At 50.6% G+C, this 13,703-nt stretch overlaps 1 protein-coding gene across 3 annotated transcripts in view; it reads right to left on the reverse strand.

Moving 5' to 3' along the window:
• The window catches only part of GNG7 (G protein subunit gamma 7), a 124,097-nt gene that overhangs the window by 27,428 nt on the left and 82,966 nt on the right, over window positions 1-13,703 (reverse strand). For 2 of the 3 annotated variants that reach the window (XM_019657427.1, XM_019657428.1), the window contains exon 3: window positions 1,658-1,691. The exons of the other annotated variant lie outside the window; for it this stretch is intronic. The gene's annotated coding sequence lies outside the window, so the exon portion shown is untranslated. The remainder of the gene's footprint in view (window positions 1-1,657; window positions 1,692-13,703) is intronic. 3 annotated transcript variants of the gene reach the window in all.

The raw sequence follows: 13,703 nt of genomic DNA on the forward strand, positions 1-13,703 counted from the left end.
GTGCTTTACTGATAGAGAGCATGGAAGGACCAGAGACTGCGGCCCCTGGTAACCCCAGGGAACTGGTCACCTTTCAGATCATCATCCTCTCCATTGTCACCGTTACTGTCAGGCTGGGCTGGGGTGAGGCACTCCCCTTGGGCGCAAAATCTAAGGGGCGCCCGTAGCTCAGCCATTGCGATAACTCAGACTTTCATGCAATGTTTTTATACAAAGTCAGAATGAATGCAAAACATCCATGTTTTGAATCAAATATCAAGTTTTTCGTTACAGACAATACCCGATCGGGCTGGGGTGAGGATGAAGCAAGCCCCTCTTTATTTAAAATTTTGACCTTCACCGTGATCTTTCTTTTGGCATTAATTTTGATTTTTAGGAAATATTTCTACATTAAGATACAATTTATCATGATGGGTTTTTCGGTGCCTCCGCTAAATTCTGTGCCCAGGACGAGTGCTTGGCTTTCCTTCCCTGGTCCAGGTTCTGCCTGCGACATATGCTGGCTGCATGAGGCAGTGTGGAACCCTTGGGGCAACATGGCCCAAGCAGCACAAGCTGGAGGGAGGTGCGCCTCCAGGACAATGATGAAGAAGCCCGCTGCAGACCCTTGTGTCAGCACCTACAATGCTCCTTAGAGCCCCCACCCTCAAGCCAGCCCTCCCTGTACCTCACCAGCGAGCCCCAAAGGTCCTGAGATAATTCCGGGATGGGAGCCAGTTCCAGCCACCACGCCACCCAACGTCCTCGACTGAGCAACGCATCCCAATGCCCTTTCCTTCCCAAATGGATCACAGAACTGTAGAAATTAGGTAACATGCTCTTAGGCAAGTGACAAGTCCCAGAAGAAGCCCCAAGGGAAAGTAGGAAACACCTTGCATGAAAATGGAAACACAACTTAGGGGACACGCATAGGGGGCTGAGCTGCAAACGTCTTTGTTCAGGACGGTCTCCATCTACCAAGTGACTTCATACCTTAAGGAACCAGAAAGGAAAGAGCAAGCAAAAGCCAGAGCCGGAAGGAGGAAGGAAATGACAAAGAGGCAGAGAAAACGAAATGGAGGCTAGAAAAGCGAGAGGAGAGTCAATGAAACCAGAAGCTGGTTTCTTTGAAGAGGTCGGCAACGCTGGCAAACCCTTAGTCAGGGTGATGGAAATAAAGGAGGGAAGGTGCAGTAATTGAGGTGGGAAGGGAGAGCGGACATGACTGCTGGCCTTTTGGAAATGGAAAGGGTTAGAGGAGGAGCCGTGAAGGACTGCTCCCACAAATTAGGTAATCTATGTGAAATGGGCAAACCCCTGGAAATGCACATGTGACCAAATCCACCACGGTTCCAGGTCCCACACACATCCCAGACCCATTTGGACGCGGCACTGTGTGTTTCTGTATCTGTGGCCTCCGTAATCTTTGCGACATTCTTGGGAAGCAGGAGGATGTTATTTCCGTGGCAGAGATGAAAGGCGCCCGCCCACACGTGACAGTTGCTCAGAGGCTGACCTGAGGTCTGAACTCAGGTCTCCTGGCTCTGAGCCCAGAGCTCTTTTCCCGGTGACACAATTCCCAGTGTGTCATGTGCGCGTGAATGCTGTGGCTGTTTGTTCCTTTTTCTGAAAAACAAGAGATTCCAAGCACATGAAGTAAAGATAAAATGCTACATACCTTTTTTAGTTTTTCCAAGAAGCACTGCTCTACTCTGTTTAAAAAGAGGAAAAGAAAAGCATGGTTAAATATTCTTTACTTAACCATCTCCAGCTTTTCACAGAGAAATACTTTGCTGTCACCAAAAATATTGCACATGTCCTCTAGAGAAACTGGGGGGAAAGTCCAATTTATTTTTTATGACTGATCCATTCAGAAAGACAGCCCTGTTTCTTTGGGTGGTGGGGAAGCAAGTCAAGTTTTCTTCTGAAATTTGTATTATTCCATTTTGGAACATGGGGACCCCAAGCCGTGGTCCAGCCCATCAGATGAGCCAGCACGAGAAAAAATAGGAACCGAGCCTTGAATGTAATGTGTGGTGTTTTTCCATGTCTGGTTTTTTACTTTGATGGAAGCCACGTGCCGAGGCGAAAAATGGAGAGCTGGAAAACATGAACTCGGGGGCAAACCAATTAACCTCGGGTGGAAAAGGTGACAGGTACATGGGTGCAGGAAGGCGCGGGATCTGAGGCTGGCCGCCCAGGGCCAGGAGGTCAACAGGAAAAAAAGGAAGTCCCCGTGATTGGACTCTGGGGGGTGGGTGGGCTCCCGTACTTTGGAGCTGCTCCAAGCGGAACCCTGGACAACCCTGGACAGAGCCGCAACTCTCTCTGACACTCAACGCAAAGAGCATGAGGGTCCCTGGGGGCCACCGTGTCCAGCTGCTGGGGTGACCCCGGGACTAAATGCCAGCCTACACCCTGCTCTCCACGCTGCATCAGCTGCCCTAAGAATGCGCTGCCTGGGGAGGCATGGAGGAAGAAGCGTGGTGACCCCGCCTGTCCGGCTGCGGCAACGGCCTTCTATTTGTGGACGAGGAGGCTCCAGGTTACAGCCCTGCTGGAGACTGCATGTGCAGCTGGGCCAGACAGATGTCCGGGGCTGCGCTCCCGCGGGACCCCTGCAGCTTCCTGGCTCAGATTACACTTCAAAAACCAGCAGATCACCCTCCAATTCTAGGGGAGGCCAGTCCTTGGGAAGGCCGGTCCTTGGGGCTCATTCTGCTGTGGACTTGCCCTGGGGAGGTCAGCAGAAACCCCTGGGCCAACGCAGGACAGACTTCCTGAGCTGTGAGGACCACTGGCAAGCAAGGCTGTTTCTGTCTGGCTCCGAAGGTCCTCTGTGGCCTCCGAGAGCCGGCCCTTCTTCCTTTGCAAACATTTGCTCTTTCCACAAACCAATGGTTTTTTTTCCACCTACACAAAGGGACACACCATGGCTGCCCCTCCTCGGTTAGAGCCTTTCTCAGTGGCCGTAGGCTAGGGGTGGGGGTGCAGTGGCATCAGAAGTGGGGAATAGGGGGTACTGAGGTCAGGCAGGAACCTCTTACCCTGAGGCTCACCAAGGAGGCCCAGCCTGAATGTCACGGAGGTTCCAGGAAGGAGGTGACTGGGGGCAGCTTTCTCTAAAACAAGGGTCTCCCCCTCAGCACTGCTGACATCGGGGCTGTTCCAGGCACTGTGGGGTACTAAGCAGCAGCCCTGGCCCTACCCTTTGATGCCAGGAGCACCCCACTCATGACAACAAATGTTTCCAGACATAGCCCAGTGTGCCCGGGGGGCAAGGATCACCCATTTGAGAAACCTTAAGGGAGGGCTGGGGGACACACACACACACAGAAATAGGGCACCGAGTAGGTAGAGCTCCTGCCAAAGCCCCAGGAGGCTGGTGGACTCCAGTCCCTGCTGAAGGTCAGCACTGGGGCTTCTGGGACCTGGTGGGGACACAGAACCACAGCCAGGCCAGGGCGCCCCGCATCTGAGATGTCTGCACTGGGTGTGGTCCACATGGGCACCAGGCTGCGGGGTTATGTAGAGTCTGCACTCATCCATGGAGTCTGAATCTGTGAATTCATCCAGCCACTAACATTTATTTGTGTCCCCCAAATCAACAGTGGAGGGTGGGGTTCAAAGTCATTCATGGACACGCGTGGAGCGGTGAAAGATCTGAGTTATGATCTCAGTTAAAAAACTGAGGTTTGAGGCTGGCCGAGTGGCGCGATGGTTAAGAAGTGGCTTGGGACACCAGAGGGCCCCGGTTCGGATCCCACATATGAGGGCCAGTGACACTGCCCTCCACAGCTAAGATGCTGAACAACAGCTCAACCTGGAGCTGGGCTGCCATGAGTCGCCGGCGACGGCGTAGGCTGCAGCCCCTGTGGCAGTGGGTTGCCATGGGCTACCGTATGTAGCCAGCAGCCAGTGTGAGCGGCCAGCAGCTGCAGTGAGCGGCCGTCCAGAAGCCGGCGACCGATCTGTCTCGCCCGGGAAGAGCGCAATGATGGTGCCAACTTGGGCCAGTGAAGCAACGTCCTCCACAACTAGACTGAAGAACAAAAGGACAGCAACTTGTCTGTTCCCCTTCCCCCAATTCCCCAGCGCTGTTGCCATCCCCCCAATTCCCCAATAAAAATCTTTAAAAAAACAACAACTGAGGTTTGGAACCGGGCCTTGTGCTGCCTTTTAGCTCAGTCTGTAAAACTGGGTCCTTTTCCATATTTAGTGTCATGCTTTTTGCATTATAGTCTTCTTGTGGGTGATTGAAGTGTCCCCTAAGCGCAGAGCTGAAGTGTTGTCTAGGGTTCCGAAGCCCGGGAAGGCTGTTAAGTGCCTTATAAAGAAGATACATGTGTCAGAGAAGCTTTATTCAGTTCAGGTGTGAGTTACAGCGCTGTTGGCCTGAGTTCAATGTTAATGAAGCAACAGTGTATATTAAATAAGGTGTCTTTAAACAGAAACATACTAACACAAGGTATGTGCCCCCTGCCTGACTAAAATGTTGCAACCAGAGGGCTGGCAGAAATCTAACTCTACTTCCCCAAGAGCAGTGGTTCCATAGTCACTAATTCAGTATTTGCTGTAAATAACGAGAATCGACTACATCTATCCATGTACGTATACATATTCTTCTTCTTCATGACTCTGAAAGGAACACAATTTCATTTTAGAAAATCTGGAAATCACAGACAATCATCCACAACCCCAGCACCTCATTTTTTCCAGGCGTGTACACATACCCAACCCTTTTTACACATTCAGGTCCAATATCCTGTTTGATCACCTGCCTTTAAATTCTTCTTGATTAATGTTATATTGCGAGGGAAATGCTATTTACCCATGCCATCACAAATTCTTCTAACATCTGACTTAAAAAAAACAAAAGACCTTTATGTTGCAATAATTTTAGCTTGACAGAAAAGTGGCATAACTAGCACAAAGGGTCCCCCCACGTGCCCTCTTCACCCAGCTTTCCCTAAGGCTGACATCTTGTCAAAATGAAAAAACAAACTCCTGTGGCTCAGTTGGTTAAGAGCTCGCTCAAGAGTTTGAGCTCTGAGCAACAGCGGTTCGAGTCAGCCCGAGCTGAGCAGCCGTGAGCTGCCAACAGGTGGCGGGATGGCTCAGCTAAAAAAAAAAAATAATAATAATAATAAAAGCTAGCACTGACCTTTAAAAAAAAAAAAAAAAGAAAAGAAAAAACAAACTCCGGAGCATTACATGAATCAAACTCTGCCTGGATTTCACTGGGTTTCCCTGAATGTGTTTTCTGGTCCGAGGTCCAGCCAGGATACAATACTATGCTGCACTGAGTGACTTCTGAGCCTGTGTCTTATACTTTATGGATGTATCATAATTTATATTATTATTGCTATTATAGACATTACTGCCCATTATTGGGCATTCAGGCCTTTGCTGGCATGAATCTATAGTTATTGGGTTCAGACACCTTTGATTTTGCGTCTTTGACTGAAGTATAACAAGCACACAGGAGTGTATAGACCATTCAGGTGTGGCTCCATGCACTTTATTTATTTATTTAGAGATTTTATTGGGGAGTTGGGGGAGGGGAACAGCATTGGAGAATCGGGGAAGGGGAACAGACAAGTTGCTGCCCTTTTTTTTGTTCTTCAGTCTAGTTGTGGAGGACATTGCTTCACTGGCCCATGTTGGTATTATCATTGTGCTCTTCCCGGGTGAGGCAGTCGCTCGCTGGCCAGTGGACGGCCACTCACGACGGTGCACGAAAGCGCACTCCTGCTGCCGGCCAGCCCCACTGCAGCCTACGCCGTCACTGGCAACTCACGGCAGTCCAGCTCCAGGTCGAGCTGTTGTTCACCATCTCAGCTGCAGAGGGCGCAGTGTCACTGGCCCGCATGTGGGATCCAAACCGGGGCCCTGCTGCTCAGAGCTGACGTCCCAAGCCAACTCTCAACCAATGTGCCACCTGGCCAGCCTGGCTCCATGCATTTTAAAGTGGACGCACCCATGTCACTATCACCTGCATCAAGACACAAAACATTTTCCGCAATGCCAAAGGCGCCCGAGGCCCCTGCTAGAGTGAATCACTACTCTGTTATTACTCTAATTTTCATCATTATGACTCTCCTGACTTTTGCTCCTGAAGATAGAAAATGGTACAGATTCTGACTGCAGGATGAGATGTCTGGGTGACAAGGAAGAACTGCCTGTAAGGTTCCAGAAGACAGCCAGTAAGCATGTACTCGGAGGCGTGGACACGTCAGTCTTTCCAGGCCCAGGTGCAGTGAGAAGATTTGGAGCGAGCCCCGGCTCTTCACTTCTTTCTGGGCACCTGCCCACTTGCTCTCTGAACCTTGATGCCCTTTCTGTAATGTGGGGACCCCACTGCCTCACTCTCAGTGTCACTGGGAGGACGAAATGAGATGAGCATAGTGCCTCGAGCATCGCAAGGCACCAGTCCATGGCAACAATGATAAAAATATATATTATATATAATACCGAGTGCCAAAAATACGTATACAAGTGGACATTTTGGTCAATGTTGCTCAAGCAAGTCGTTTGCTGTAATCAGAAATGTCTGGATGCTGATGGTAACCACTTTGAACATCTCTTGTAATTGCAGAAGTCAAACGTGATTATTCATCTTCTGTTATCGGTGTATAATAAGTATTACAATTTTAATAGTTTTCCTTTCTTAAAATGTGTATACATTTTTTTGGCACTGTGTATAGCCACAGGCTAGTAACCCCGAATTGTTAGAAGTAGGGGCTCTCCGAGGGTCAAAGGCAGATTGGCCCGAGTCGTGCCCAAAGGACTTTAGTTGTGGGGCTGAAGAGGACTGCAGTGGAGGGCCCCCCAACGCCAGCATCCTTGGTTAGTCCGTTATCCTAATTTTATCCTAATTTCATGATGTTGCAGCCGCTGTGAGGGACACAGCTGGGCTGAGGTCACACGGGTTGGGCTGGGGATGTCAGGCTTACTCAGTTTTTATTACAGGTCAGAAGTTTAATTTCTCTTCTTTCTCTGCAACACTGCTGAGGAAGGTGTTCCAACTGCTTTGCACAGCCGGCTGGGTAGGGCCCCCAATGCTTCTGCAGACACGTGCTGTTCCCTGGCTCATCCGTTATAAGAGAGGAAAATTCCAGAACCTCTGGTTACTTGACTCTGCTGTTTCACGAACAAAGCCTTGCATGATATGCAGGAGTGTGTGTATGTGTGTATATGTGTGGAAGGGCAGGTCACTAGGTCAGGGTCACTTCTGGGGTAACCCTGTCCCCCAGAGAATACTGCGCAAAGTCTGGGGACATCTGTGGCTGTCACAACTGAGGGTGCTCCTGGCATCAGTGGGTGGGCGCCAGGGATGCTGCTCAACCCCCACAGGGCCCAGGACAGCCCCCCACAGAGAATTACACAGAGGGTGATTGGTCCCTTCACAAGCACCAGTGCCACCACGCAGAGCTGTCCTGAGCCCAGGACAAGTGGCTGTGGGCCTGTGCTTCACCTCTGGGTGCCTTCACCTGGGCCCCTGTCCTTGCAGGTCTCAGCCTGGCCTCCCTTAGAAGGGTTTAAAAATAGATCATCTGCTTTTTTTTTTTAAAGTCTCAGAAATGCCTGAGAGGAACTGCTATGAGGACGCTGCCCTGGGCAGTAAATGAAACCGGAAGTGCTGCAGTTTGATTTTTAGCAGCTCTTCCCGGCAGCCAGTGGGTAATCCCCCTCTGCAGGCATTTCTCCTAGAAGGCTCTCTGCTTTCTGCTTCTCAGAATGAAACTGACTCCATGTATTCACGCCCTTTGCCCACTAGGGGCTTGGGGTGCAGTTCAAATCGGAGCCAGAACCCAGGCACCCGAACACCCAGAGCAGCTGCCCTTGCCACCCACCCCCACCTGTCCTCAGCCCAACTGGGGGGTGAGGGGGTGGGGGTGGGGTCCCACCTTACCCTGGCTGTAGGGAGATACACCTACAGCTGATTTTTTATGTTTTTTAAAAAATTGACCAATAGATAAACATCATTTTAATAGTTCAGTTGAAAGCTATCCTCACTTTCAACAGTTATGACAGGGACCTCCCTCAGCACTGGGGACACTGGGGCCAGGTCACTCTCTGTGGGGTCGTCCTGGGTACTGTGGGGTAGTTGAGCAGCCTTCCTGGCCCCCACCCACTCGATGCCAGGAGCACCCCTAGTGTGACCACAGATGTTTCCAGATGTCACCCAGTGTCCCCTGGGGCAGAACCACCATTGCCCCCATCCTATTGAGAACCACTGTACTAGGATTATTGATCTAATACTTTTGAACCCCTTTAGTGTATTCACTTACAGTAGGAATTTTTAACATCAGTGTTAACTGTCAACTTAATTTTTAAAAATGTATTTGTATTGAGATATAGGGGACACACACCATTGTATACATCTAAGGTGTACAATGTATAAACTTGATACCATATACGCAGCAATACATTCCTGCCGACCCTCCCACCCCTCCCAGGTCCAAGATGGATTTGGGGTGCTGACACAAGTGCAAACACAAAGACGAAGAATTAAAAGGAGAGGTTGCGAAGTGGGGATGACAGTGGCTCTGTTGAAGGACTGTTTTGTGTCCAACTAAACAAAGGTAATGTCTGTTGGTTGTAGTGAGTTGGATACTGTCCCTCAGATACTCTCCAGGAAGCATGGCACATGGCCTAATTTGGAGAAAGGGTCTTTGCAGATGCATGATGCTAAGAATTGTGAGATGAGCTCATCCTGGATTTAGGACAGGCCCTAGACCCAATGACTGGTGTCTTTATAAGAGAAAGGGGTGGGAGACTGAGTCTCAGACACACAGGGAGAGGCCACGTGAAGATGGAGGCAGAGGTTGGAGGAATGCGGCCACAGGCCCAGGGACGCCTGGAGCCCTCAGAAGCTGGGAGAGGCAGGAAGCACCCAACCCTGGAACCTCGGGAGAAAGCGACTCTGGGACACCTTGATCTTGGATTTGTAGCCCCAGAACTGTGGGAGGATAGATTCTGTTTTAAGCCACCAAGTATGTGGTCATTTGTTATGGCCACCCCAGGAAATAAATACACTGGTCATTAAAAAAATAAAATAAAAAAATAGTTAGCTGTAGGTGTGTCCCTGTAGCTGTCACAAATCGGAACCCTGAGTGAAAAGGGTTACTCTCTTGTTGTTGGACTCACAGGTTCAGAAAACATACCTAACCACCCGCTCCAAGGGCGATGCCTGCACCTCACAAGGATCCATAAATCTGAGTTGTTTCTGTGGGAGGAAGGTCTGGGGCTCCTCTATCAAGGACTAAATCCATAAGAACTACAGACATTTGGGATTGGGACCAGGCAGCCCAGGGTTCCCCAACCTTGGAATCACCTGGGGGAGTGTTGCAAACCACACGAATGCCACCACATCTCGCTGGGAGAATTGATGTAGTTGGTTTGGGTGTGGCCCATTGGAGAGGTCCCAGGTGAACCCACTGGACAGCCAAGTGTGGGCCCCCACATGAGGCCAGCCCAGCACCCCACAGGAAAGCCAGGCCCAGAAGTTCAATGAGTTCAGCGCTCCGGGGTGGTGAGAGTGGGGTAATGTGGCCAAACATTTAATGACAGTAGGAAACAGAAATAAAGAAATAAAAGATCAAAGTCCTGCCCTTAGGAAGTTTTGTGTGCAGGGGAAGAGGGGACAAAGGAGGGACGGATTCTTCAGATGCATAAACAGACGATTACAGCATGTGGTATGAGTACTAAGTAATAAACACTTTTTTTCTGTAAAAGGCCAGATAGTAAATATTTTTGGTTTTGTGGACCACATGGTCTCTGTTGCAAAAACTCAACTCAGTTGTGCCAGAGCCACCAATGACTATATGCAATGAGTGTGCTGTGTGTCAATAAAACTTTATTTGCAGCAACAGGCCGAGGGCCAGATTCAACTGCCTGGCTGCAGTTTGTAGAACCCTGAGCTACACAGAGATGAACAGCCTCTGAGGTTAAGCAATGGCGGCTCCTCAAAATGTTAAAATGGAGTTACACTGTGACCAAGCAATTCCACAGCTAGGTACACGTACAAGAGAAGTGACAACACACGTCCATATAGAAGCAGGTGCACTAATGTCCACACAGCACTGTCCACAAGAGGCAAAAGTTAAACCAACCCAAGTGTTCACCAACTGGTGAGTAGATAAATAAAATGTGGTGCATATGCACACATAGGAGTGCCACTCGGCTGCGAAAAGGAGGGAGGCACTGACACTCACCACAACATGGATGGACCTTGAACACATGGTGCTCAGTGAGAGAAGCCAGACACACAAGGCCACTCAGTGTGTGATTCCACTTATGGGAAACATCCAGAACGGGCACATCTTGAGGTTCAGGGGGGTCCCCTCTGCACCTAAACCACATGAGGGTTGTGGGGGATGGAGAGAGGTAGGCCGAGATTGGGTAAATCAGGGGTTCTTTCAAGCAGGGACAAGGCCAACGCTAGACACATCCTTTTTACCAAGTCACTGCAGACAGAGGAGCAAAGCCTGGCCTCCAAGCACAAAGTAGTCCCCGCCCTGTCACTCAGCACCGGGCCAAGTGGCCTTTGGCTTTGAGTCCAGCTTCTGAGAGCACAGCAGAGGCCCTGTGACACAGACTCCCCGTTAAAAGTTTAAAGCGGGCCTCTACAGGATGTTTTGAGTCACTATCTGTGGCCTTTCACTATCCTGTCCCACCAGGACCCATTACCATCACCTGATACAGTGTCCACTCCTCAACACTGACTAAGCCTGAGGATCCTGGCAACCACTAACCCACTTTCTGGTCATTTCTGCTGGTGGCTTTAAACTAATATAATTCTTGCCAATTACCCAGTCTGGCAGCAGCAATCAAGTAGAGAAAGTCCATTACCTTTAAGCCAACATAATCCTGCAAAGCCTAAAATACATATATTTACTCTCTGCTTTTGCCAAGCAGTGGAATATTATGCAGCTGTGAAAAAGAATGAGACGATCTGTGTACTGATGTGTAAAGTTCCTGAAAGGCATTACTTGGGTCAAAAGGGCTTCCTTAATTTAACAGGTACCCTGCGGGATTGTGACTCTGGGCACCCTCCCCCATCAGGTTTACGCATTGATGGAGGAGACAGTGCTAGTCAGAGGGAAGTGACCGGAAGACACACACCTTTTTGTGTGTGCCCTGTCCCTTCTCATCTGCATGCCCCTGGTCAAATCACTTCTCCATTCTCTGCAGAGATCCATCTAAACACAGGACTGGTATTTATCTCCAATGTTTTGTCTGAGGGATCCAATGAAACAGTCTGGAAGAAGCCAGAAAAACTATGTGAATGTGACAGGCTGTGGGTGGTTGAGACCAGCTGCTGAGAGGGGCCGAGGCCCTGAGTTCTATAGCCCCAAGGAGCCAGGAGCACCCCAAATGGGACATGCTCCCTCCATGCTTGGATCTAGCCAGGAGCCTGACACACCTGTGCTGGGCGGAGTCCAGATAAAACCCAGCCAGCTTCCTCCTGCTGTGGTCCTCTCTCCCTTCTCCGGGGGTCTCTCCTGTAGGTGTACCTACCCTGCCATCCTGCCCTTACACTCAACAATGTGAGGGGCGGTAAACCTATGGCATGTGTGCTGAGCTGGAGTTTGAGCTAAGCCTTTCTTGCCAGGGAAGCTCGGCTTTTTAATCACTGAATTAAAAATTTTTTTAATTGTACTAAAATGCATATAACATGAACTTCACCATCCTAACCAATTTTAAGCATCCAGCTCAGTGGCATTAAGTGCACTCACATCATTGTACAACCATCCCCACCATCCACTTCCAGAACTTTCCATCCTCCCAAACTGACACTCTGTCCCTATTAAACACTCACTCCCCTCCCCTCCCCCAGCCCCTGCCCCCCACCATCTACTCTCTGTCTCTATGAATCTGACTCCTCTGGGACCTCCTGTGAGTTTGATCACACAGTATTTGTCCTTCTGTGTGTGGCTTATCTCACTGAGCATCATGGCCTCAGGGTCCATCCCACTGTAGCAGGTGTCAAAACTTTTTTTTTTTTAAAGATTTTTATTGGGGAATTGGGGGGATGGGAACAGTGCTGGGGAATTGGGGGAAGGGGAACAGACAAGTTGCTGTCCTTTTGTTCTTCAGTCTAGTTGTGGAGGTTGTTGCTTCACTGGCCCAAGTTGGCACCATCATTGCGCTCTTCCCGGGCAAGGCAGATCAGTCGCCGGCCTCTGGACAGCCGCTCACGGTGGCTGCTGGCTATACACGGTAGCCCATGACAACCCACTGCCACAGGGGCTGCAGCCTACGCCGTCGCTGGCGACTCACGGCAGCCCAGCTCCAGGTTGAGCTGCTGTTCAGCATCTTAGCTGTGGAGGGCAGTGTCACTGGCCCTCATATGTGGGATCTGAACCGGGTCCCTCTGGCGTCCCAAGCCAGTTCTTAACTATCGCGCCACTCGGCCAGCCCAGAACTTTCTTCTTTTTAATGAATACTATTGCATCGTATGGCTGCACCACGTTTTCCTTATCCATGCATCTGTTAAAAGACTCACTTTTTGGCTGTTGTGAATGCTACTGTGAACAGGGGTGTGCAAATAACTTTTCGAGTCCCTGCTTGAAGAAATACCCACAGATGGAATTGCTGGGTCACATGATTCTATTTTGAGGTATTTGAGGAGCCACCATCCTGTTTCCCACAGTGGATGTCCATTTTCCATCCCCACCAGCCATGTTCGAGGGTCCCTGTTTCTCCATACCCTTACCTGTTCTAAGCACCACTGGAATCTGAGCCTTAGTATCCTCACCTATTAGATGGGGCTGGTGGCTCCTCACATAGCCCTGCAGGAGACCCGGTGGGGTGGGAGCCCATGTTTATGTATCAGGCTTTGCAGGGACAATAACAGCTATCTCTGGGCTGTCAGGAACCAGGGAAGAAATGCTGGTTGGCCTTTGTCTTTTGTGATTTTTTTTGGCCGTCCTTCAGCACTGATCTGGAAGGCCACAGGGAGAGGAACAAACCAGGAGCAGGGACGCCACCCTCACGCACGCACGCGCACGCACGCACACGCACACACCGAGTTACAGGTCGCATACATACGTGTTCCCGGAGCGGGGTCTTGGGGCTGGTGGCCTTGGAGACTGCGTTTCCTAGCTCGAGGCTGGGTGGCCCTGGGTGACGTGCAGGCATGTGGCCTTGGTGGTGCCGGACGCCGGCAACACAAACAAACAGGCCAGGGTGGGTCCCAGCAGAGTGCTCCCACGGCCTGGCCTGCACGGGGCGGTGGGGCTCTGCTTCTTCCTGCGGGGCCACTGTGGCTCCTGGACACATGCAGAGCCCACCACGAACAGGGCCACAAGCACGGGAGGGGAGAGGGACTAAAAGCAGCTGCTGGCAGCCCTCACATATCGTGGGAGCCTGGGGCCTGGGCGTCTTTCTGAGTTCATTCATCTGCACACTGTCATGGGGCCCTCCCTCATGTATGCAGAGCTCTGCCACTATTGGTGGCCCCGCCCACAGGCCTGCAGGCTGGGGCACAAGGTCAGTGGATTCGTTTTCTGTGCTGTGTACTGAACGAACCACCACAAATGTGGTGGCTGCAAACACCAGCCCTTTTGTGTCTCCCAGTTTGGGGTTCAGGAGTCGGGACACAGGTAAGCTGGGGTCCTGGCTCCAGGAGGTTGCCATCTCATCAGAAACTGGAATAGGGAAGGGCTCGCCTCTGAAGGGCCCCCTCAGGTTGTTGGTACAATTTGCCTCCCTGA

This window comes from Hipposideros armiger, unplaced genomic scaffold, assembly GCF_001890085.2.
Source record: "Hipposideros armiger isolate ML-2016 unplaced genomic scaffold, ASM189008v1 scaffold_275, whole genome shotgun sequence".
NCBI classification, from domain to species: Eukaryota; Metazoa; Chordata; class Mammalia; order Chiroptera; family Hipposideridae; genus Hipposideros; species Hipposideros armiger.